Consider the following 26,121-nt stretch of genomic DNA (forward strand, 5'->3'; position numbering starts at 1 on the left):
AAAAGATTACAGGCAACCAACAACTATTGAGAAGGGGTAAGTCTTCACAGCAGGGAGTCCCCTATCTGCTTATCTGATGCTAAGTGGTCAGCCCTGAACTTGTATATATACAACCAACACTAAACAGATTCAAAAAGTTGTGTGTGTGTGTGTGTGTGTGTGTGTGTGTGTGTGTGTGTGTGTGAATAATACTTGGGGATGAAGAGGCCATGAATCAAGAGGGAACTTGAGGGGCCTGTGGGAGAGGGAGGGGTTGTGAAAAGGAGAGGGAAATAATTATATTTTAAACTTAAAAGTTGCAAACAAACAACCCGTGGCTCCTGGGAGTAGCATTGTTGACCCATGTAGAGTACCTCTGTTCAAACTTTCATAAAAATTGTATTTTAAAATTAGATTGAGTCGGGCGATGGTGGCACACACCTTTAATCCCAGCACTTGGGAGGCAGAGACAGGCGGATCTCTGTGAGTTCGAGGCCAACCTGGTCTACAGAGTGAGTTCCAGGAAAGGCACCAAAGCTACACAGAGAAACTCTGTCTCGAAAAACCAAAGGAAAAAACAAAACAAACAAACAAACAAAAAGATTGAAAATAATAGGTTTCCATATGGCTTTGTCATAATCCTTAGTTAATCCTTCTCCTCCCCCCCCCCTCAGTCCTACCTCCACTGTCTTCCACTCCCATCTCCCCTCCCTGTCTTTTCATCTCACTCACACCCTACTACCCCCTCCTGTATAGCTCAGCTATGCGGCCCTTGGGCATGTACTCAAAGGACTCTGAATCCTGGTGCAGCAATACCTCGCATCCCTATCCATTCCTGCTCTCTCCACCATAGCTAGGAAATGGACTCAGCCGAGATATCCAGCCACTGACAAATCAATAGTGAAAATGTGGTACAGATACACAGTGGGATTTTATTCATCTGTAAAGGAAAGTGAAATTATGAAATCTGCAGGAAAATGTCTGCAGCTGGAAAATATTATACTGAGTGAAGTCACCCTGAAACAAAAGACAAACCATGAATGTTCTCTCTCGTATATGAACCCAGGCTTTGAATCTTTCAGACTTGCATGTTTAACGTGGAGTACCTATAGAGGCCAGGAAACTAGAAAGGAGCCATGGTGGAGCGGAGGCCTTCAGAGAAGGGAATAATAGAATCGGTCTGACTTCCTAAAGGGGACATGGGAACAGAGTATGAAGACACAGGCAGAAGAAGATGCAGTGAGGTAAGTGCAGCGTGAGAAAGAGAAAGTGAGGAAATTTAGAAGACAACCACCCTAATCTCCTTGTGGAGAACAAAGTCCCCATGGTGCTGCTGCAAACACTCGGGGATCACTTAGGAACCATTCCAACGTGGGGCTCAAGGAAGCCAGGGCTTCCATCTCCGCTGGTCGCCACAGACATCCCTCAACGGAATCAATCTGCTCTGCCTGCTTCCCCTTAAATCAAATTACCCCTGGATTTAAACATCTCCCATAAGTGGGACTCCAATACAGCCTTGAATTGGGATCTGGAGAGAGTCCCTAGCAATGAGTAGCCCTTTTCAGTGGTAGTTAGCACCTAGAAGAAAATGCTCTTTGTTTGGTATTTACAGTCTTGGAAAGCAATCAGATTAATAAAGCAAAATAGAAACTCTGAGAACATGTGCACCTGGCTGAAGTCCAGAAGGGGTTTCTTGGGCATTCCTTACCAAAGAAAGTTGATAAGTTGTAGAAGTCTCCCACGGATATCTGAAGCCAAGAATGAATCAGAAGGTTATAAATACTGTAGTTGTAAAACTGCTCATTTCCTTCTCTGGGCTACATTCTCAAGAGGAGAGGAGGTCCTTACACCAGAGGTGAAAACAGGAAGGGCCATAGAGCCCCTGAGAACGTGGGAAGTTAGCACTAGTCTCAGATCTGAGCTTTATCAGCTCTCAGGTCACACAATGCAGACCAGCAAGTTCCCAGATGAGTGGTGATGGTTGTAAATGCAAGGGACCTTAGCTGAGGAGAATTCACTGGACTCCAGCTTCTGTCCATGCACTGCTTGGCCTTTTCTAATCAAAGTCCTAGAGACAGCGCCATACTAGGGCTTAGTTGCTTCAAAATCTCTGCACTGTTGCTGAGAGCCCAGGACTGTGTGGATCAGTAGATCTGCCGTGGCACTGGGCATCAAGCCCAGGGTCTTGCTCCTGCTAGACACTCTAACACTGATCCACCCCCATAGCCCCATTTCTGAGCGATAACACAAGTCATAGGGGTTTAAAGAGAATTGTATATGTAGTGGGAAGCTCGTGTTGTTGAAGTGTTTTGCCAAAACATGAAATCTGCAGGGTAACTGTTCATTCCCAAATTGAGGTCACAGTCTAACCAATGCAACCCAGGCACAAGAAGCTCACTGACTCCACATATATAGATGCCGTGGGCAGTTAGTTCTGGGGGGTGGCGTTAGCAGTTGTCCATGACTTAACTCTGTGTGTAGCAATCAGGAGTGACAAGTGTTGTTGCTCTCCTGGCTTCCTTCTCAGACAACCTTCATTGAGGATTTATATGCTTTCTGGACCCTGGAAGCCATGAAAGGCAATCCCAGTGTTGGAAACACAAGTCTACCTTTAGAACAGAGGCTTCCATCTGGTATCAGATAATTGCAATGTTGTCTTTGCGGTTCTTGATTTGATTGAATCAAGTGTGTTTATGAACTCTAATTTAGTTACACTTCTCTTGACCATGTGGGTCTCTGGCAGTAATTACGCCCATAATCCTATATAAAGCATGGCTCTAGGCCCCTGGTGGCCGATTCTTTTTCCTTAGTTCTTCCCAGTCCAGACTGCATTGTTCAGTTGAGGTGAAATGAGTGGGCTCCGTTACGATCTTGGCCTGATTCTCCATCCCTCCTGGACTAATTCCTTCTCTAACCAGAGCTCTTCATAGCACAGGCTGTGTCTACAATGCTAGTGTGTTCTTTTGGGGTTCACGTTTTCGTCAAAATATTAGCCTAAGGACTCCTGCAGCCTTTTTCTTTCCTCTGGCGTGGCCAATCTTCATCTCTTAGGCAATGCTGGCTGTGTGATCCTCCTTCTACCCTAGTCTTAAGACAGGAAACCACAAATTACCTCATTTTGCATGGTAATTCTGGGCTCTGACTCACCTAGAGGGAGCGATTAGAATCACAGAATTTCAGTCTTGAAGGGAACAGAGAGGTCACCTCAGTGACTTAACATGGGAGTCACCAAGGCTGGTTCTCTCTCTCTCTTTTTTTAAACACACGATTCCCTTTCTCCTTTCCCCACCCCCAGAGACTTTTCTGGGTTTGACTGGTCTCCAGAATCTGTATTTTTAGAAGGTTCCCTGGTGATTCAGATAGGCTCAGTCTGTGACCCAGTGGCACACTTCAGATGGAGGAATATTTGCTTGGACATCCTGGGTTTACAAGCATCTGGCTGGTGTAGGGTGTGGGGAACAAAGGCTGTCTGTGGCCTCAGAGCATTCCCCTCTGAGCTGACCCTATTTTACATGGGTTATTTACCTTATGAGACCATGTTAGTGTCTATGCAGAGAGCCAGGCCTGCTCATCTGAACAACTTTCGAGTGTCCCCATGACCGGACTATGTAGAACATATTTTACAAATAGGCTATTTACTCTCCACAACAGTCTCACAAGACATCTCAGACAGTTAGAGGTGCCAGGGTTTAGACCCACATCTCCCAAGGGAGCTGTGGCTCACGTTTTCCATTCAGTCACACAGCAGTGTGCAACAGCTAAGTTATTTGCTGTGCTACTCATTAAGAAAAGCTAGTTTAAAAAAAAAACCCAAACCTCCAAGACACTTCCTTCTGCTGACACCTTGAGATTAGAGAGTTCAATCTAACAGAGGAGTCCTACTCCCCCCCATCACACACACACACATGCTCAAGGGTGTGGGAGCACTCAAATGTATATATCACGCTGACCCTTAATTCAAGTGCACCAACTTGTCCAATGGTAGCAAATTAGAAATTGGTCAATGAATATCATTTACTGGTTACAACGCCATAAGCTCTTTTCTTATTTTTTGTTTTTTGTTATATTGGAAATCAAACCCAAGACCGTGAGCATACTAAATAAGTGTTCTGCCATTGAGCTATATCCCCAGCCCTTGGTTACTATTTTATGATATTTACCCATATTAACTCATTTAGGTTTAGTTTCTAAACAAACCGCATTAGATTTTATCATCATTCCCAATTTGTAGATAAAAAAAATTAAGGTTTGGGAAAGCCAAACAACCTGCCCAATTTCAGCTCCAATTTGAACACAAGAAATCTTTAAATTGGAAAGTTTAATCTCCAGCTGATGTGTAGCTCCACTGTGGAGCATGTGAGCATCTGTTGTTACTCCATGCACAGTGGAGCATGTGAGCATCTGTTGTTACTCCATGCACAGTGGAGCATGTGAGCATCTGTTGTTACTCCATGCACAGTGGAGCATGTGAGCATCTGTTGTTACTCCATGCACAGTGGAGCATGTGAGCATCTGTTGTTACTCCATGCACAGTGGAGCATGTGAGCAGTATTGTCAGCTAAGTGAGGCTGGAGCTGGTCATTGTGGATGAAATAAGAGCATTGTTATTTTTACAGTGATGTTGCTCCCAATCAGTGTGTTCATACCCTCAGATACAGTGGCTGGAGAAGAGATGGGCCTAGTTTATTCGCTTAAATATTCACTATTTAATTTATGCCCAAATCAGAATGAAATGTACTTTTCTGGTTTTGTAGAAACTAACTTAAAATATACTTAGCATATCTCATTTTCAAAAGAGAATATTGGCAAAGATGATACCATCTTATGCCCAATGATGATTTAGAATAATTTCTAGTGTATTTCAGCTCAATTTACGAAATATACTAATATATTAGTGTATTTCACAAATATAAATACTAATATAAACAATAATATAATGACTAATATAGATAGTAATATAATTACCAATATAAATACTAATGTAAACATTGGTATAAACACTAACATAAATACACTAATATGTTAGTGTATTTCAGCTCATTGAATATATTATAGCTCATATTGTTGAAAAAAGCACCCCCTATAAATCTGGACTACACCCACCCACACATTTTCCCCCAAATGATCCAAGTTTTCAAATAATTGAGATGGATCTAGGACATAGATATGAAATAAGACCTTTGAATTTATCCTGAATGATCAAAGTCTGGGATGGTGATTGGGTTTGGGCAATGGTTCACAGAGACTTCATGACATAGCATGGCATGCACAGTCATGTGACTAATGCAGCAGTCTCTGGACTCTCACACCAGGAACAGAAGAGGTTTGCCAGTCAGCTGGCCAAACTGGAGTCATTAAGTTTGAGTCCTTATCCAGAATCAACCTTTTCCAATAACTTCAAAGAGGCAGGCTTTCATGTGCTTACCTGAAAAGAAGGTTGATCTGAGACATTGAGGGTGGCTCCCCAGATCCCATTTTTCCATGCCAGCAGTCATTTTTGGTCCAGAATAAGATCTAAGATCTCTAAAAGAAAATTGAAAGTCTTCTTTCACATAGGAGAAGGCCCATTAAGTCATAAAGTATCTTCGTTTAATGTCTCAAATACCATTTCTCAGGGATCTAGGCTCTGTGCATGTATAGATTTTCTCTCTTTTTTCCCTGACTACAGCTTCCCCTCCCCTCCACTCCTACCTCCCCTCTCCCCCAGATCCACTGCTCCTCCATTTCCTTTCAGAAAAGAGCAGGCCTCCAGTGATGTCAACTGAACATGGCATAACAAGATGAAGCAAAACCAGGCTCAAACCCTCATATCAAGGCTGGACAAGGCAGCCCAGTAGGAGGAAAAGCAGCAGGCAAAAGAGTCAGAGACGCCCCCACTCCCACTGTTAGGAGACCCACAAACACCCTAAGCTAAAGAATTACAGCGTGTATGGGGAGGTCATGTGCTGACCCACGCAAGCTCCGTGATTGCGGCTTCAGTCTCTGTGCACCCCTAGGAGCCCTTAATTAACTGATTCTGTGGGTTGTGTTCTCCTGGTGTCCTTGACCCCTCTGGCTTCTACAATCCTTCTCCCCTGCCTGTGGGGTTTCCCAAGCTCCACCTAGTGTTTGGGTGTGGGTCTCTGCATCTGCTCCCATCAGCTGTCTGGAGGCACTGGTCTATGAGTATAGCAGAATATCATTAGGAATCATTTCATTGACTCCCCCGCCCCCCGTGGTCTAATTAGGAAGGGATTTAATGAACTTTTTTTCCTGAAACTCTTTAAATTTTCTGTATTTTTTTATTTTATAATTTAATCTAATTTTACATATCAACCACGGATTCCCTTGTTCTCCCCGCTCCTGTCCCGCCCCCCACCTTCCCCCCAGCCCACTCCCCATTCCCATCTCCTCCAGGGCAAAGACTCCCCTGAGGACTGAGTTCAACCTGGTAGAATCAGTCCAGGCAGGTCCAGTCCCCTCCTCCCAGGCTGAGCCAAGTGTCCCTGTATAAGCCCCAGGTTTCAAACAGCCAACTCATGCACTGAGTACAGGACCTGGTCCCACTGCCTGGATGCCTCCCAAACAGATCATGCTAATCAACTGTCTCACTTATCTAGAGGGCCTGATCCAGTTGGGGGCTCCTCAAGACACAGGGATCACCCAATGACAGAGAAATGGATGAGATCTACATGAACAACATGGACATGAGTGGGGGTAATGAAGGGCAAGGGTCCAGGGAAAAGAGAGCTTAGGGGAGCAGGAGATCCCAGCTGGATCAAAAACAGAGAGGGAGAACAAGAAATAGGGGACCATGGTAAATGAAGACCACATGAGAATAGGAAGAAGCAAAGTGCTAGAGAGGCCCACAGAAATCCATAAAGATACCCCCACAATAGACTGCTGGCAATGGTCGAGAGACAGCCTGAACTGACCTACTCTGGTGATAGGATGGCCAAACACCCTAATTGTCGTGCTAGAAACCCCATCCAATGACTGAGGGAACCGGATGCAGAGATCCATGGCCAGGCCCCAGGTGGAGCTCCAGGAGTCCAGATGGCAAGAAAGAGGAGGGTTTGTATGAGCGAGAATTGTTGAGACCAAGGTTGGAAAAAGCACAGGGAAAAATAGCCAAACGAATGGAAACACATGAACTATGAACCAGTAGCTTCATTGATTTTTTTTTTTTTTTTTTTTTTTTGTCAGTTGTGTTTGGTTCTACCCTAGGTCTCTGGGCCATCCAGCTCAGAAGCTGGCCATACAGGCAGAGTTGGGCACTGGCTCCCTCCTGTGTGTGACTTTGGCCTCAAGTTAGACCAGGCTCTGTACAGACATGGATTCCTTTTTTACTTAGTGCAAATTCCTCAGGCCAGAGATGCTGCTGAGGCTGCTCAACAGGTGAGCGCTTCTCCTGTTAGCAATGGTCAGGTTGGGATGCTGCCTTCCCTCCTTTCTCCCTGGTGGTCCTCTGGAAACAGTGGCTACAGGATCTCCGAGGTGACTCTTCGTTTTCTTCCCTGTAAATAGTTATTGATAAGCAGAGAAAGTCTGGGAAGGCGGCCGTGGACCAGCATGAGTAGCTCAGAACAACACACAAGAATCATACTTCAAGCTGAGTCACATTCTGTTTCAACAGACATGCCCATAAAATTGGTAAATCTCTGAAAAATCGAAGCTGTGATAAGTCTTTGCATTCTCCATGAAGGCAATTCTATATGATGAGCTTTGTATGTTTGTATGTATAAGTAAATACACTGAGGTCTAGACCTTTATACATTCATACCAAGCACATAGACAACTAGGGAAGTAATTCCTAAAGCTGGGGTAATACTGCTGCCCAGGGGTATTTGGGATGGGTGGTGGCATCGTTTTGGTTGTCATAATAACTAAGAGGAGTTGTTAGCACTGAGTTAGCCCTGAGCTGCAGCAAGGGATATTACGAAACACAGAACAGTCACTCAAAATGCCAGGATGTACTCTACTGAGAAAATGCTGTGAGAAACCACAGACAAGTCACCCATCATGTTCTGTATGACGGTGTGCACTAACTTCTACCCAAGAAACAGTGTGGTTTGTCAATCACCACAAATAGTGGGAGTGATACACATCCACATGTCTTTAGAATCATTCTGAATTTTCCTTCCTTCATGATGATCTTGGCAGGGACATACCCAGATATACAATTCTGGTTTTAAAATTCCCACTGTTTCACAGATCTGTTTAATACAGGGTAGATTCTTCCACGCTGAGGGTGGTTCTAGTATTCAGAGATTGGATGAACGGACCTCCACAAGTCCCTGCTGGCCCTTCAAGCCAGCTGGCCTTTCAAGTGGGTGAGTGTGTGATAATGAGTTCAGAGAGATTATCTGCTGAAACACTTTCTACTTCCTGTCAAATTCAGACATGTTTCCAGTACATTCATGGATTGAACACTGATTACAGGTGGCTCACTTTTCCCATGAGTTCAATAGGTTGTATTTTTAGCATTTTTCTGAGGCCAGAAATTTGCCCCAAAATCCCAGCAGTACCAAAGTGCTAGTTTCAAAAGGGAGATTTACCCACAAGCAGTGGACTATTTTTCAAATAATTATTTGGAAGAAAATTTAGTCGAAATTAAATTTATCTGCTGTTTTTCTATTCAAATTAAGGGTACTAAAATATCTAGATAAGCTAGAAATATCTCTTAACTACTAAGAATAATTGCCATTTCGAGTCTTTAATCTTTTTATATACACATGTATTTTATTTTTTGAGATAGGCACTCACCACAGCCCAACTGACATTTGAATTTATGATTCTCCTCTAGCCTGTAATGCTTGGATTATAGGCAGTATGTCTGGCCTGACTAAAATCTTTGAAAGTAATTCTAAAATAGGATGATATTTGAGTATATAAAAAAAGAACAAAATCTAATACAACAAAACTTCACAAAATACTATAGTGTTTTCACTTATTATCTTCTAATACATAAATGATACATTAACCCAGCAAACACTGCTGTAGGACCTGAGATGTGGCAAAATTCACGCCAGCCACTGACTAAACCAAGACGAACAAGACAAAGGCTCTGCTCTCAAGATGTTTCAAGCATAGTTCATTTTTTATACTATTGGGTTAAACCAAATCATACTTTACCAGTTTATTTCTTTGATTTACAAATAGGGCAGCTCCCTATGGCACAGAGTCATTAGAGTGAGGACTCCACATGGATGTCCTTCCAAGGATCACTGCTGAGGAGACATGCTTGAGAGACCGTGGGAGATGAGCTGTGCTGGGCATTGGGCAGCCTGTGAGAATGCTGGAGGCACCGTGACGGAAAGCCAGAGGTGGGGAAGCACTGCTCTCCCCATGATGGAGGCAGCTGGAGAAGTGAGTGAGAAGAAGGGAAGGAGGCAACCAGGAGGTCAGCTCCAAGTCCCTCGCTCAGGAGACTGCGCCCAGGGATACACGCATGCTAGGCAAGTGCTCTTCACGGAGGGCTAGTTCCACCTTCCATTAACCTATTCTACAAGTATTTTAGAAAAACTAGTAACAAGGTGGTTTAGGTAGTTTTTTTATTGTCAGAGATTATTTCCAGTGTGTCTGTGAGGCTATTTATGGATGGGAGTGAACTTTTTAATTATTGGCCTGCGTTAGGAGGTGGATCTCTTCAGTCATTTGAAACCCCAATAATGTCTTATGTCTCTTGCTGTAAAGAGACACCATGACCACCGCAACTTTTATAAATGAAAACATTTCACTGGGACTGGCTTAGAGTTCAGAGGTTTAATCCATTATTGTCATGGCAGGAAACATGGCGGCATGCAGGCAGACATGGTGCTGAAGAAGTACCTGAGAGTTCTGTATCTGGATTGGCAGGCAGCAGAGAGAGAGAGAGAGAGAGAGAGAGAGACAGAGACAGAGACAGAGACAGAGACAGAGACAGACAGAGACACACAGAGAGAGAAAAACTGGGCCTGGCTTGAGCACTTGAAACCTCAAAGCCCACTTCCAGTGACATACTTCCTCCAACAAGGCCACGCCTACTCCTTCAAGGCCACGCCTACTCCTTCAAGGCCACGCCTACTCCTTCAAGGCCACGCCTACTCCTTCAAGGCCACGCCTACTCCTTCAAGGCCATTTTTTCCTAACTGCCATTCCCTAAGCCTTCAAATATATGAGCCTATGGGGCCCATTTTTATTCAAACCACCCACACCTAAGCACAAACTATCTTCATAGGAAGAGACTCTGGTATTAGGATGGAACATTGGTCTTTTCTGGACTTTGGACTCCAACTGAGATGTTGGTATATCCTGGGTCTCAAGACTTCTGGCTTTCGAATGGCAACTTATATAATTAGCTCTCTTGAGTCTCTGACTTCTGATTACAAATTGTGGGACTTAGCACAGGGCATGAGCTAATTATTAAAATACAGTAATATAAATATACACATGTGTACATATATACCATCCTATTTTTGTTACTTCTTTGAAGATTGTAGGATGCTGATCAATATGACATTTGCCATTCCCCTAGTGAAATGAATGAAAACTTAATTATATGCTCTACAATTTAAATAGAAGAAGCTACCTAGTCTGGCAAATTGTTCAGTTAGTGTAATCTTTCAAAAACTCTGAACTACATATGTGTCCCTAAAATAAACTCATAAATAAGAACCGAACTCTCACAAAGTTGGGTATGGTGAAGCTGAGGCAGAGGGATACCCCGTTCCTGAGAATTACTGCAAGTCTACCTTCACACTAATTTGGGATATACTTCCTTTCTGTCCAAGAGCCATCAAGTGAGAAATTAATTTAGACCTCAGCTGTGGCATATTTGGAACAGTGGCAGAGTAAATACAAATGTTGCTCAAGAGTCACAAGCATGGCCTGGTCCCTGTCTAAGATACAGCCATCACTGGAATTCGAAACCACACGAGAAAACCCTCCCTATGAGATCAACCAGTAGATATAATAAATGGCCACATTATAGATGTTCCTGAAACTGAAGGCTACAGGAGGCTCTTGTCCAAGGTCACTCACCTGGCTCTGAAGACAAACAATCCCTCCCTTTAAGGATTCTACCACACATATTTTCTAAATGTCCACAGGGCAAATGTCCAAGGTGTCTCCTTCCCAACGAAATTTTTAGGAAACTTGATTTTCTCCTTTTGGAAAGGAATGAGTGTCAGAGGAAGGGCAGAGAGATGAAATGATGTCACTATAATCTCAAAAAGAAAAGAACTAATTTAAAAGCCACATAGAAAGTTATTTGAGATTTTTCACTGGCTTTATTCTTAGCAGGCAGGGCGTGTTCAACTCTGGAAAGCACTAGACTTGGGTTTAGAGCGCCGACGGGAAGGCGCTTGTGTAAATACATGGGTGAAGGGTTCCAAGAGAAAGCAGACAGTGTGGGTGTTCTGTGCATTCTGTGTGGGTGTCCATGTTTTTCTTGCTTGTTTCCCGCCCTCAGGTCTGTTCTTGTCACTCTGGGCTCCTGATCACATGCTTCCTCCATCCTTAGCCCCAGTTGCCGCTTTAGGCTTCCCAGGGACATCAGGCCTTTGCCTCCTCTCCTTTATGGCTCCACCTGCCGCTCTATTCTTCAGCTGTTTCTTCTAGTTTACCAGGGCCAGCTCTTGGTTTTTTAAGGCCTGCAAAGGGTTTTGAAGTTGTGTTCATGTGGCCTCTCCTCAAGTGTGCAATGTAACTTTATCTCTGTACTGCACGACGAGCTTTATCCCACCTCCAGGGCAGCGTCCCTTCCTCTCTGCACCCCCAACTTGCGCTTCCTTGGTAGCTTCTCTGCCTTTTTCAAAGGCTTCTTCCACGTCCTGATAGACAGATGTCCAGAGAGCACCCAAGGGTGTGGGCAGGCATCCTGAGCAAAGCCAATGTCCATTCTGTGCAAAAATGTCATTTTTTCCAAAATCATACCTATTATATTTATTTGATATAAATTTATGGCATCCTTTACAAGCAAAATTACCTGTCTCTCAAAATCCTCATGTAAATTTTACGATCAGAAAGCACTCTAGTGTGTGACTGTGAGGGGTGGTCATGTACTTTGAGAACACCTCTGTCATGGTTGGTGTGCACCTGGTAGATGGATTCTCACGTGCATTCTAGGCATGCCCCCCCACACCTTGCTTAATGATTTACAGAACTTCCGGCTCCCTGTACCAAGCTCTAACTCCATACTATAATTGAGCGTGTCCGCTGCTTCAGGAACCCCGCTCCTGGGGTTCACACCACCCTAGACACTTTGTGCCCTCAAGTCTCATATGGGGCTGCACTTTTATATCCTGAACTTTGTGCTGTTCTCTAAAATGTCACATTTCTTCTTAATACTTTGAAGACCAACTCATGGTTCTCCCTTTTAAAAGAAGTTCTAAGCTGGTATGCTGGTGCCTGCCTGGAATTCTAGTCCTCAGGAGGCAGAGGCAGAGGCAGAGGCTATAATGTGAGCTTGAGGTCAGCCTAGGCTTCACAGTGAGACTGTTTCAGAATAAAAAAGAAAAAGAGAAGGAAAGGGAGGGAGGGAAAGAGGGAGGGAGAGAAAGAGGGAGAGAGGGAAAGAGGGAGGGAGAAGGGGACTATTAAGAAAATGAGAAGATGCCTCCATCAGCTGTCAAGAAGAAAAGTAGCAGAGCATCCCAGAAGTTGATGCTTAATCATTATCTGGATAATAAATATCAAAGACATGTAGCCCTACTTGCTAGCAGACATTCACTTCGTTCCTAGATAGTAGTAGTCTTGATGACCTTGTGACTTGATTTACCAAGGTGTTAAAGAGCTATGAAAAATGAGTGGTTAATTTTCCTTCCCTATTGCTTGGTAGCAAATTAATATCTGAAAACCCCCTAAAAATGAAAAGGAAAAGTGAGAGGAAGTACCTAGTAGCTGAAAAAGGAAAGAGGGATTAGTGAAACACTGGTAGCATTGAGCAATTGTGACTCAATGCGCACTGAGAAGCGAGTGAATAATCCTCTACCTGAAGAAACTGGCCCTGCTTTGTAAGGTTGCTGCCTGGTTAACTTTTACTCCCATAAGAGGTTATTAGATGCATTACATGGTGAGAGACCCTGCTGTTGTCCATTAAACCACATTCCAGGCATGTCCGAAAGGGAAAGAACCTGCCATCTGAAATATGATCCATAACATAACAAATAGGGTCCACAACAATGGCTCTCTTCTAAAGAAGTCACAGTGGCAACCCCTTTAGTGCTTCGAGCTGTTCCTTCCTTCCTGAGCAAGACCCATAACCTCTCTTTTATCCCAATGCTCTCATTATAAAATGAGACCATGCAGGGCTAGGATGAAACTCCTCCTACACAAGGCCTGGTGTTAATCCCCGTCGCACACATTCCTGATAGAATTGGTATTCATAGGCAAAAAAAGCGCAAGTGCAAATAACACACACAAAAGAGGTTTCAACTCACTGATAGTGAAAGACATTAAAATCAGAATAACAGCGAAACATTTCCTCCGTCATATTGATGAAGATTGGAAGAATGAACAATATCCAGTCTTGTCAGACTTGGGGAGCCCTCATCTCCTGATCACTTATTGATAGTCAGCAGACATGTTTTGAAGAGGACATCTCTGCTAGACCTGTCTTCACAGACTAACTGCCCCTCCCCCCACAAAGGCGAACAGCGAAAACAGGTCTTCAGGTTTGAAATCTCAGAAAACGTTTTTCAGCTTGGCAGCTTTGTCCCCTAATCAGGGCACAAGCAGCCCTGACTTAGCAAGCCCTTTGAGAATTTTACTATAAAAACCTCGCCACAAGCATGCACACGGGGCAGTTTTCTGCGTGACTAAAATAGGTATGTCATGGGGGAAAAGACAGCTCTTGAGTATGGGCTGGGATCCCTATATGAGCAAATCGCCAGGCTGATCTCAGGGTCTTGAGTTGGGAGGGAATCTCAGCTCCCCTGCAGTGAGTTTCCTGCCTTTGTTGATCGCTTTCGGTCTTAATGCCATTGAAAACTGAACTTTTTGAGAAGTGATTTCTGAATGTGGAAAAACCACATTGCTTGATCACTCTCATTCCAGTGGTGGGAGGTATGATCACAGTCACAGTGAGCCTCCGCTCCTTGACTTTGAGTTTTCCCCTTTGAAGACGTGGAAAATAGCAGATGCTCATTTAAATGAGGGTGGGAGACCAAATCTCGAGCGCATCTCTCCACAGCACTGAGCAGCTCCGAACAAAAACTCCAGTCCTGAAAGGTGAAGCGTACGTCAGGCCATCCACGTCTTTCCGCTGTACCAGGGCTGTTATCCACCTCTGTCTCCCCACTCTGAAGGGGGAACACACAGCACGATTAGATACTAGTGGTGCAACTCACTCAAGTTTTCCATTTTTTTTTTTCAACTTTTTAAAAACAAACCCTATGCGTCATGGTCCTGTCAAGCAACTATGAGTTATGAATACTCTAGGGTAAAACTCATGTTGGGAAGAAAAAAATTAATACATGTATCTCAAAAGTATTATAAATACTACCCATACCAACAATAGTGTTCGTTTCTTAATTCATAACATGTTGGTTGTAGGACTGCATAGTTCAACCCTTGCATCTCACAGCCGAGGAGCTGACTTTAAAACAACTCGGACTAGTTCCAGGAGCATTAACAGGAGCCCTGCAGGGAATGGCGGGCTGTCAATCAGGCTCCAGGGGACACCCTCGGGCTCACTTGACCTTGGAGTCAGTGGGCAGGAGAAAGTGAGTGTAGCCTAGCCGCCTGGCCGGAAAAGGACTGTCTCTGTGATGAGATGATTTAGAATAGGTGGATGAGAACCTAGGAGGGCCGGGAGACAGCGGAGCTGAGGTCTGAAGACCAAAGGACCGGAAGTCTCTGGCAAGCTCAGGTGAGCAGAGCCAGACAATGACAGGAATCAGCGTCAACAGCCTGACTCCAAGTCCAGCTCACTGAAGCATCCAGTGCCCACACGGGTCTAGTTCACTGACATATCAGGGCTGGAGAGTAATCCTCACATTCACTTGTACTTCTGAGAGTCAGCAGTATGTAATGTTCAGGAAATTGCAGTTTCACTACGAACATTAAATTATAGAGGATAATAATCTTATTCTATAGGGAGGGGCCATTCTCTCTACTCACAAAACCCATATGATCGGCTGTCTCAGAGAGAATTTTCTTCCTTTTTCTACTGCCTGTTGCTTCAGTGAAAGCAACAGGCCTTGGTAATATCTACACATCAGGACCCACCACTTTGAGCCAGAGAAAAGATGAGAACAGAAAGCGGAAACAGAGGTAGAGCTTAGACACCCACCCAGGTGGCCACCCCGCTCCCCACCCCACTCCTCCACCAGGCCTCTGCTAAGCACTGGGGGTGCACAGAGAGAAATCACACCCACCTCTATTCATATAACACCTCTCAGCTGGGTAACACAAAGCCCAAAATACAGGAGAATCCTGAGTGTGTGTTCCCTGGAACCCCACCCGGTCTTCTGTATTCCATTTGTTTTCTACAGATAACAATCTTACAGAACTATTTCACGGGAATCCTTACATATCCCAGAAGCTCCCTGGGGTTGCAGGCAGGAAAATCAACCTGCCAACTGGGTGGACATTATTGGGTGAAAATGTACTCAGCCCAAGAATCACCCTCAAGTTTCTCGCCGAGTGAAAATGTTGAAATGCAAACTTTTGAGGATATTTACATACAAATTTATCTTGAAAAGAGTTTTCATAAGCCCCGGGCTTACACAGTCTATTGTTTGTATTTTATAGCTTGTAATTTAACCCAAACACTTGCCTATCCTTTTTAAAAAGAGTGCAGGGGCCTTGAACCTACAGCCTTACACAAGCGAGGCCAGCACTGTACTACTGGGCTACATTTCTAGCCTTGATTGTTTTGCTGAGACAGGGTCTTAAAGACAGCTCAGGCTGACTCAGGCTCACAGTTCATGTGCAGTCACCCTCAAGTGCTAGGGCTACCAGTGGCCTTAAATCTTCACACACTTCCTAAGGAGCATCGCGACCGCAGGGGACATGCCATTCTCCCGATGGGCTTTCTGTTTCGAGTATTTGCATTTTTACTGACTAATCTATTTGAACATCTATCTATTCCGTCTTCCTCTTCAGTCTCTCTCTTGTAAGGGAAGAACAGAAAGTAGCAAAGGGGGGGTGTCATATATGAAGACAAGCCACAGTCACGAAAGCAAGGCTGAAACTCGTCTTCCAAAGGAAAATAGTTTTGCTGTTGTTTTTAGTACTTGGTTAAAAGTACTACTTATGCCAGAAATTAAGTTAAAATAAACACAGAAAGACATAAAGGAAAATAAAAACCACTCTCAAATTATAACGCTTAGAAGTTAATCATCATTAATGTTAAAGACACATCATAGTTGTGTCTCTTTATATGGACATTAATTTGGGTGGGGTGGAGAGAGAGTCAGAGACAGAGAGAGAGACACAGAGAGAGATCGATTCTGTCTCTAAGTCCTCACGCCAAACACCAAACCTGGTACTGTCCCTCGATCTGGTTGTCACCTAGGACAGACAGACGAGTACACCCTTGTTTCAAAATTACCCACAGCGTAGTAGCTCCACAGATCAAATTAACCACAGGACAGCCCTAAAGATCACTCAGGAAAATTGCTAGAACCACACTGTTATCTTGTTTCCAGAACAATTCAGAGCCTCTCTGAGGAAACTGGTGAGCTATGAAGCCCTGTCTGACGTACACAATCATCTGATGGAGCCACAGCTCCTGAGCGGCCCAAAATACCGCAGTAGTGGGTGGGGAGAATCTCTGCAGCATTTTCCTACATCGGACTCAGGAGAAAGCCTGCTTTAATACCTTCAGTTTACCTTTACTTAGGGAGGGAGGCATCCTAGAAAACCCCAAACAGAACTTTTGGAATTCCTCAGCAGCTGACTCAAGGGCTGAGCTGTTTTCTGACTTTTTGCTGATTTGTGTTTGAGCCAAGGATTTCACCGTGTAGCCCAGGCTGCCTTGAATGCAATGTTCTCTCATCTCCATCTTGGGTGCCGGAGTAACAATGTACTCAAGGTTCTAACCACTGCCGTCTGCCCCACCTGTTCCCGAACATGAAAATATCAACCTTTGGGGAAATCTGTTTGTAAGTTATGATGAACATACAAAATAAATCTGTTCTAACCAGGGCTGAGGCTCAGGATTGGTTATTATTCCCAAGCAGAGGTTCAGGTACATCCTGGCTTCTGTTTATGGGTCTGGCAAACCCTCCACCAACTCACTGATGCTGCACAGGCACTTTCTAGAACCTTCAGCTCCGACCCTGTCTGGCCCAAGAAATGACCAGCTGTGTGGTTACTGAGGAGCAGTGGTCATCCATTAAGCAGATGTTCATGGAGTGCTGGTCACTCAGGAAGTGGCACCCATCCCCCACAGATGACTGCTGAACAGCACCTCCCTCCTTCAATGGTGATTAGCATAGAACAGCAGACGCTCTGTTTGAGAAGATCAAACAGATCCTCTATGACATCCTTCCGTGACAGACAGCTTCATGGTGGTGACTATTTCACCATGTATGCATGCAAACATCAAAACACTATGTAGCATAAATACATACAATTTTCATTTGTCAATTCTATCTCAAATAAATCTGAACAAAAATATTTGAATAAATGACACCTGAACTTTAATGTATATACCCAAATGTGTGTCCTTGTGTACTTAAAATGTCAGTTCCCTACCCCTCTAAACATGCCCCCCCCATTTTGTTTTGTTTTGGACACATGGTCTTGTACAGGCTAGCCTGGACTCCATGCGGCCTTGAACAGCAATCCTCCTGCCTCGGCCTCTGAGTGGTGGATACCAGGTCCATGCTGTCTTTTGCTCCATGGTCTTAGCCCTCAGTTATTGGGGCACTTGCTACCCATTGATTGCCCATGTGAGGGTCCTGGTCATTTTAAACTCGATGGGAGTTTATTAATTATGTTTAAAACAAGATGTTTTACCTCCCATCTCTGTTCCCTCTTCCGCCATTGCCTGTGAGGCTCTTTTGATACTATCCTAACCAGGTGGGACACTGCAAGTCCCGATCCTTGTGACTCTGTCACTCTGGGCCACTGTAGTGCTGTGTATCTGTATGCTCTTCAGGCTGTGACCTCTGCCTGACCTGCCTTCCTCCTCAATAAACCCTGTCTTTCAAGACTGTGTATGGTTTCCTCCAGGAAGTCTCTTGTAGGGGGAATCTAGACAAGGCTGGGGCTTGCTGGTGATGCTGAGTCCATTGGAAAAGTCTCAGAGTTCTGGGCTACCATGTCTACTAGCCCACATCTACCATCTTTGTTAAGGTTAATTATACCAGGGAGAGCTACCAAACTCAAAGACTTCCATAGGTAGACCGGTCCTACTCATGAATTCTGTTCTGAGATCCACTTGTCTTCAGCAGGGCAAAGATGGCCCAACTCTCTTGGGGAGTTTGAATGGAACAATCAGCCTCAATGCCAACGTTCAGCAAGAGTGGGAGCACAGGAAGGAAGCAGGAATGGAGCTCTGATGAAGAACTGTAATGCCAGACAAGGCATCAGTCTTCATGAGACACTAGACCTAAAAGCCCTTGGCTCCCCATATGTTTTTCCAGAAGAATCGCTATTTCTGTGTGTGTGTGTGTGTGTGTGTGTGTGTGTGTGTGTGTGTGTGTGTGTGTGTGTGTGTGCGCGCACATGTGCGTGTGGGTATGTGGGTGTGTATGGCCTCCCATGCATATGTATGAGGGATTAAAAAAAGGAACCCCAGATACTTGCTGTGTTGGTCAATTTCCCATCTCCATGAGAAAAATACCTAAAATAAACAACTTCAAGGAAGGAAGATTTATTTGGGCCCATGGTTGTTTGGTTCTGTTGCTTTGGGGCGAAGGGGGTGTCAGAGCACATGCTGACAAGGTCTGGCTCTCCTCTTTGAAGACAAAATTGTTCCATTACCCTGAAAGAGGTAGGCTTTGAGATGCCAGCACTACTCCAAGTGTGGACTCTACAAGCAGGGACTAGTGTCCATTAAACGGCAGCCAACCTGTGCATTGTGATTAGAGTCAGTGTGATGTTGACATTGAGAGGGAAGCTACCATGGGAATCCTCCCGGACTGAGCATCCCTGCAGGGACCAGAGAAGAAGCCGGTAGACCAGCAGAACCTCCTGTGAACAACCTAAGTCCAGCTGCACGGACTGTGTCAGTGCCACCCTGGAGCTTGCCCAAAGCTCATCCCTAGCCTCAGGCTGTGCAAACAGAGGCACAGTCAAAGCAGGGCGAAGACCCCAGGGCTTCATTGATGCGCCGTGTAGGCAATACGAGATAACTGCTGGGAAGCACTGAATACAGAAAAAGGGACCAGGCAACAGCAAAATGCTGTAAGAAAAATGATTCCTTACACAGCTCTTATAACAATGGGTGGGAAAGGCAGTGGTGAGAAATGTTCTATCACATTATGATATTAAAAGGTTATGTTGGGCTAAAGGCTGCGAACATGGTGGGAGGCGAGGTGCTAACTGGAAGGAGCCGGTCAGAAGCGGACGCTACTACGGATGACTTTTTATCTTCTTGGCAGTTTTCCCTGTTTATAAGATATTTTACAAGGAATGAGCAGCACTCTCTAATGGTAAACCTCTGCTCTCTTGATGGGTATAACCAGAGGTTCGTTTATGTGATCTCGGCCAGACTCTTACTGGAGACAGGGCTAAGCGAAATAGTTCCAACGTTCCCCTCTCTGTTGCCCTGTGGTGCCTTAAGATTCACTCCTGAGCAGTAGATAACCTATTCAGGGGCATCGGAACTGTTTTAAAAGCAACAGTATCCCACATCTTCCCAATACTAGACAGTACTGAGATGCCTGAGATGGCAACTATTAAAGAGCCTGGAAAACGTGGAGCTGGATGTGCCCAGCACAGGAGAAAAATGCCTGGTAAGAATTTAGCCCTTCCAAGATGTCACAGAATCAAGCCAGTCAGCATTCTAGCATGGAGTGGGAAGAGGTTCACAGACACCCCCCACCACCACCACCCCAACTGAGGAGCTGTGGACAGCTAGTGGATGGCACCTGTGGGAACGAGTTTGTTTTCTTCAACGGTGTGGCTTTCAGTAGGTCAATCAAACTCCAGTGGACAGCCCTGCATCCAGGAGCATATGGTCAGCGCCACTGGACTTGGCTGTAGAAGGAGGAAGAGGAGGAGGACAGGAAGAAGAGGAAGAGGAGGATGACAGGAAGAGGAGGAAGAGATAAAGTATGGGAAAGTTGGGAGGTGGGGCAGGTCTGGGAGAAGTTAGGGGAAGAAATAGGGGGTGAATATGATCAAAATTCATTGCATGAAATTCTCAAAGGATAGATACTTTCTTCTTTTTTCTTTTCTGTTTTTCTTCCTTTTTTTTTTTTTTTTTTTTTTTTTTTTTTTTTTTTTAAAGAATTCAGTCCTTCGAAGAAATCTGTGTCTGTTTTGAACTCAAATATCCTGTCCAAAACTTGAAATGTTTTCTAGCTTCTGGGATGTCTGGATTCTGTCCCCCGACCGACATCTCCCCTGGACCTGGGCGCTTCTTACAGCCTGGTCCTTACTACACTGAGCAGTGAGCTCCTAAGGGTGTGTGAATTTCCTGAGGCACCTCAGGTGTTGACTTTCTACTTACAAACCACATCTCATTAAGAAAAAAAAAGAAAATCAAAACTCCGAGAACAGATAGCATTTCCCCCTCAAGATCCATCGTGAAGCACAACTAGCTCCTTCTCCAGATTTGGAGATGTAGAATAATTTCCCATTTCTGTTTTTGGATCCTCTGGAGGCTGAAGTGGGTAGGGTTTCATGGCAGCACCCTAGAAGCCAACTTGGAAGGTTTGTTCCTTTGTGGGGGTGGGGGTGTTCTGTTCCAACAGGGCAAAGGATGAAAAAAAAATGGTAGAGAGAGCTGCTTCCTCTTGGCTGCCTCTGGGATTCCAAAGATTCTTGGGAATTTTTGACACAGTAAGAGAGTCTTAATCCTTACTCTGCTTAGATAAGGCTAGCCCGGGAATTGCGGCAGCTGGCAAGCAGGTCTTGTTGCTTGCCCTGTCCTGTGATGCTATCCTAGGTGCTATGAGAACCAATCAGGACATAAGACAAAGCTGAAGCCCCTCTGCTCTGCTCTGATCCTTCTTCCCTCAGCTGCACTTGCTTCAGTATCTCTGTGTGTGTGTGTGTGTGAGGAGAGAGAGAGAGAGAGAAAGAGAGAGAGAGAGAGAGAGAGAGAGAGAGAGAGAGAGAGAGAGAGAGAGAGAGAGAGAGAGAGGAGCCGGAGCAGGAAGAGGACAACCCGCAGGAAGGCAAAGTCCTTCGGCAGGCAACTCTCTGAGCTGCCGGAGCTAACACAAGAGAAGTGACTGGCTCCCAGAGTGAGGATGAGACACTCGTCCCCACACTGGACAGTATGAAGGAGCTATGACAGCAGACCTGTAGGCTGTTTGTGGAGTGACAGGAAACCAAATTCACCACAGCTTCCTGCACCTCTATTGCGACTTACTTCAAACCAATTGGACTTTTCTGGACAGGAACCCAGGAAGTTTGAAAGCAAACCACAGGGCAGCAGAGACCCAACCCATGGTCCATGGTCCTGGGGAAATACCATCAACAGGCGACACAAGGAATTCCAACCAGATTGTGTTATATCCTCCTGTTTACTACCACAAACAAGTTCATTTCCAGATTCTGAAATTACTTTACACTAAACTAAACATGTACTTCACCAGTTTGATTTGTATAGCAGATACCATGTTTGGCTTCCCCAGACCTTGTCTCACAGCCACGTACCAACAAGAGATAGTCATGGGACATTTCTCTCGGGCTCACAATCTGTAAATAGAATCACTAGCCCTCCCTTTCTCTACCTAGAATATAAACTTGGTATCTTGAGTGGCAGCATTCATTTTGTGATCATGAGGTAATACGATATGCACATAGTTTATGTGTGTATGTATAAGAGGCCGAGAATCACAGATACTAATCATGAGGTGGAGTTTCGGGGCTAACACAGCAAATACGTATGGTCAGACTCCTTATGGGACACAGATACATTTTGTTTAAGCCACTACATTGATGTTCTTCTGTTACTTTCAACCTTAAACATCTCCTAACTGGTTTGGGGAGTGTAGCGCCTGGGTGAGGTAGTTAGGTATTGGAGGTTTCACTTTCTATTGTCTCTCTTACCCACAGTCAACTGTGCTCTGAGAGTATTGAATGGAAAATTCTAGGTGTAAACAATTCAAAGCAAGGCTTCTGTTGCCACTGAGGAGCATCCAACTTGACACTAAATTTGGACATGAAACTGAAGTAATGTTAAGTCTCAGAACTAAATGTGAGGTGCAGTTTTTTGAGTGGGATGATGAGGTGGATAGCAGTGAGCATCCCTGGCTGAAACTCAGCTGGGAAATAATTGGTAAAACAAGGACCATAGTGGATAAGCATGTGCCCACTGAAGCTGTGATGCTGGAAAAATGATATGGAAATGGGTGTTGGAGCTGGTCTGCAGCTTTCTGCAGATGGAGTCAAAAGTTCCGTGACAGAGAGCTGGGGCCACGGCGGCCCCGCTGACAGCAGAAAGACACAAGCTTTCCTCTCTCCGAGGAGACATCCTTTCTGTGATCCACATTTGCTGAGAATCCAGTGTTGTCAGGACTGCTTGTTGAAAAATAAAGACAAAAGGAGAGAGAGAGGCAGGAGACTGGCATCCAGTCAGCTCTGGCCTTCACTGTGGAGGTGGTAAATGTCTGCACTGCCTTACCCAGCTTGATTTCTCTTGAAGCAAAAGGCACAATCTAATAAGAAAAAAAATGCTTCTTGTCTTTACAGGGGAGGAACTAAGTTCTTACTTGTCTATCCATCCTGTTGGTCCACTGGCTGGAGTCTGTGTAGTAAACTAGCAGAAACAGAAGGAAAGCAAAGAAACAAGTTAATTACCAAGTGCATTGCTTATGCACACAGGCACTCAGGAGCTCTTCGTGGGTTAGAAGGAAGGCAGTACAGAACCTAACAAACAGTGATAAGTTTACAGAGAAGTTGAACTCCTAGGGATAGCAAATTGTAGGAGGTATAAATATTGGGAAGATTGGATAGTAATATTTGTCTTCCTTGCAAATGTGTGTGTATATGTCTGGCTATGGGGTGAAAAGGGCCTAAAATTGTCTCTAACAATTAATATCTGCCATTCCTGGCAATGATATGTTTACAAACTCAGGAAAAGGAGGAAGATGAGCATGTTCCTGCTCTCTGTTTTTTGTCAGCTTGCTTTCGGCTCCAGATAACCAGTAGCCATGGTGTCGTAAGTTAGGACAGCACATGGCACAGTGACGTCTATCAGCCTTTCCCCAGAGAGCCTTACCTGCACCATGAGCCAGCATTTCCTGAAAGCACTCTTAGAAATCAGGAACTGATACAATCGAATTAGTCCATAAGGTATCTAACCATCAAATGAAACAATGTTTTTAATTAAAAAGCACAGTGCTTGTTGTTCCCCCATGAAGCAATGCCCCCAGTTATGCAGCAGGGGAGCATCTGGAATGGTCTCTTGCCTGCCTCTCTTTCCCTTGCCTCCCCCTGTGTTCCCAGGCCCTGCGTGTGGAAGAGAAGCTCTCCCGGCTGTCTGGAACCCAGCTGCAAGTCGGGAAGGTCCACTGTGAGGTTCTGGCCGGAGAAGGAGACTTACCAAGAAAGGGGGAGACCTCACCCAGTGTGTTGTCTTCCTAGACATGCTGTCTTTCTAGAACTCATTTCTCTCTCTCCCATTTAAAGCTCTTTATACCCCAAGGTCCCCAGAGATGAGGTTTGAGGTGGACAGTGCCAGCTTTGGATTGACTTGCTTTCTCTGTCAGTTCCTGTCTCCAGCATCTTTGAAGATCAGGGGCTGCACAAACCTGATCCAGCAACAGTTATCTGGAAGACCGAGCCACATAATCTTCTGTACAGAACTGCAAGATCACGACTCCCCCGTGGAGTTCCTAACCCCCTCCACTGTGCTATGGCTTTGTGATGATGTCATCTATTTTGTGATGTCATTTTTTTTTCCTTGATCTCAGCCTGACTTAAAGTTGGGAAGAAGGTGCTGTTTCTCAAAGGGTGAATCTCTGAGAAGAACACTAAGAAAGGAGTTTAGGTTTTCCCAAGCTCTTTGTGCCAATTCCTTCTCCTTCTCACGGGCTCTTACTGTCTGCCCAGAAATGTAGAAGAAAAATCAGGTTGAAAAATAAATCTGATTGAATAGAAAAGTAAATTTTAAGATGATGGTATATTAACCATTTTCCATGTAACCGATTTGATAAATTTAGTGTTTTGTCTATTCTATGTCTAGTTTCTGACTTAGTTATGATTTAGAGCAGTGGACTTCAATCTTCCTAATGCTGTGACCCTTTTATGTAGTTCCTCATTTTGTGGTGACCCCCAATCATAAAAATCATTTTCTTTGCTACTTCACAAATCACACTTTATTTTTTCCAATGGTCTTAGGCGACCCCTGTGAAAGGGTCATTTGACCCCCACAGGTTGAGAACCCCAATTTGTGTGGTCAAGCAACATAAAAACCCACTAGAATAGTAAAGGCAGGTGTCTGGAGAAGATGCCCTCTTGTTAGTAGGCTGACTACAGGCGCTCATAGGCCACAGTGAGTGACAAAGGCCACTTTGTACCTCTCCCCCATGTGACTATTTACAAAGTTTCCGACTGCTTCTCAGGGCAGAAGCAAGTGTGTGTGTGTGTGTGTGTGTGTGTGTGTGTGTGTGTGTGTGTGTAACATGTGTGTGCAGGTGCACGTGTGTTTACCATGTGCAAGTGGTGGAGGCCAGAGGTTGACATGGAGTTTCTTCCTCAGTCGCTGCCCACCCTAATTTTTGAGACAGGCTCTGTCATTCATTTAGAACTTGGAGATTGGCCAGAGTGGCCAGCCAGTGCGCTCTAGGGCTGCTCATCCACGAGTATGGGGTTAGAGTGGGGTGCCGCCATGCCGGCCTTTTGTGTGAGTCCTGAGGATTTGAACTCGTTTTCATCTTCTGTAGCAGGCTCTTTATCAACTTAGCCATCTCTCCCTTCCACTAGAAGAAATAGTCTTTCACCCTGACATTTAATTTAAGGCATCACTCTTTCAGAGTTGGTAATTTTTTTTGCCAGAAAATTAGTAATAGTTTGATTAATAGAAAGTATAAAGTTATTCACCTGTAATTCTAAGATATAAACCATATCTATCCCAGTATAAATATACATCACATTTTTTTTTCTAAAAATACTTAGTATGATCATATAGAGAAAGCCATAAATGTTTGTCTTTTGTTGAGAAAGGTGTCTTCTAAGTGCAAGGCTTCCAGGAAAGTATATACTTTCATTTCAGATTATAAATAGTCATCAAAAAAGAAAAAGAAAAACATGGAATTTATACTTCACTGCAGATAGAAATAGCTAAAAGGTACAAAAGGGGTTTTTGCTTTTCTAAGAGTGTGACTTTTCTCCAATCTACTCAGAGGACATGTTCTTCAGTCAGTCACAAATCCAGGAGACCATCTCCCTGCACTAACTCTCCTCAGAGTACAGGGATACCCACCAGGAGGGGTAGTCTGACCTTATTTTTCAATTTTTTTAAAATTTATTTTAAAGAATCTTGCAAAAAATCACACAGTTAATGAACTGCTACACTGTTAAATCACCATTGAAACGGAAGCTGTGAGCTTCTCCCTGGATTTTAACTTTCACTACTGAATATATTTTATGCACTTATCCACCACCAAAACCAAACAAAATCCACAACCAAGGTAAACTCAAAAAACAATTAGTTTTATGTCCTCTCTCATAATGTGTTTCTATCTCTTCAGTCCCTTATTTTTAGCCTTGCTTGTTCTCTTTCCTACATTTGTACTGTGTCCATGTGTCCATTTGTTTAATATATACGTTTATTATTGGCTACATTCTGCACATGAAAGAGAACATGTGTTCTTTTTCCTTTCTGAGATTGTATGACATTTCTAAGTCCATCCATTTTCCTGCAAATTTTGTGATTACATTTTTCTTTAGAGCTAACCAGTATTCACACATATAATTTTCATTATCTATTCACTTGTTTATGGACAACTAGGTTGATTCTAATTCTCTGTGGTTGCAAACATGGAGTACAAATATCTCTATGGTAGGGAATTGAGTTCCCCGGGTTTATGTCTAGGAATGAAACAGTGG

General features: G+C 44.2%; 1 long non-coding RNA gene across 1 annotated transcript; it reads right to left on the bottom strand.

Annotated features, from left to right (window-relative positions):
- Positions 1-11,210: 11,210 nt before the first annotated feature.
- LOC143273801 (uncharacterized) lies at positions 11,211-23,928 on the bottom strand. Its single transcript, XR_013051974.1, has 3 exons — positions 23,823-23,928; positions 22,782-22,828; positions 11,211-14,240 (listed from the first exon to the last, which is right to left on the bottom strand). It is a non-coding gene; the product is annotated as an uncharacterized LOC143273801 (long non-coding RNA).
- Between the last annotated feature and the right edge of the window lie 2,193 nt (positions 23,929-26,121).

This window comes from Peromyscus maniculatus, chromosome 6 (assembly GCF_049852395.1).
Source record: "Peromyscus maniculatus bairdii isolate BWxNUB_F1_BW_parent chromosome 6, HU_Pman_BW_mat_3.1, whole genome shotgun sequence".
In the NCBI taxonomy this organism is placed as follows: domain Eukaryota; kingdom Metazoa; phylum Chordata; class Mammalia; order Rodentia; family Cricetidae; genus Peromyscus; species Peromyscus maniculatus.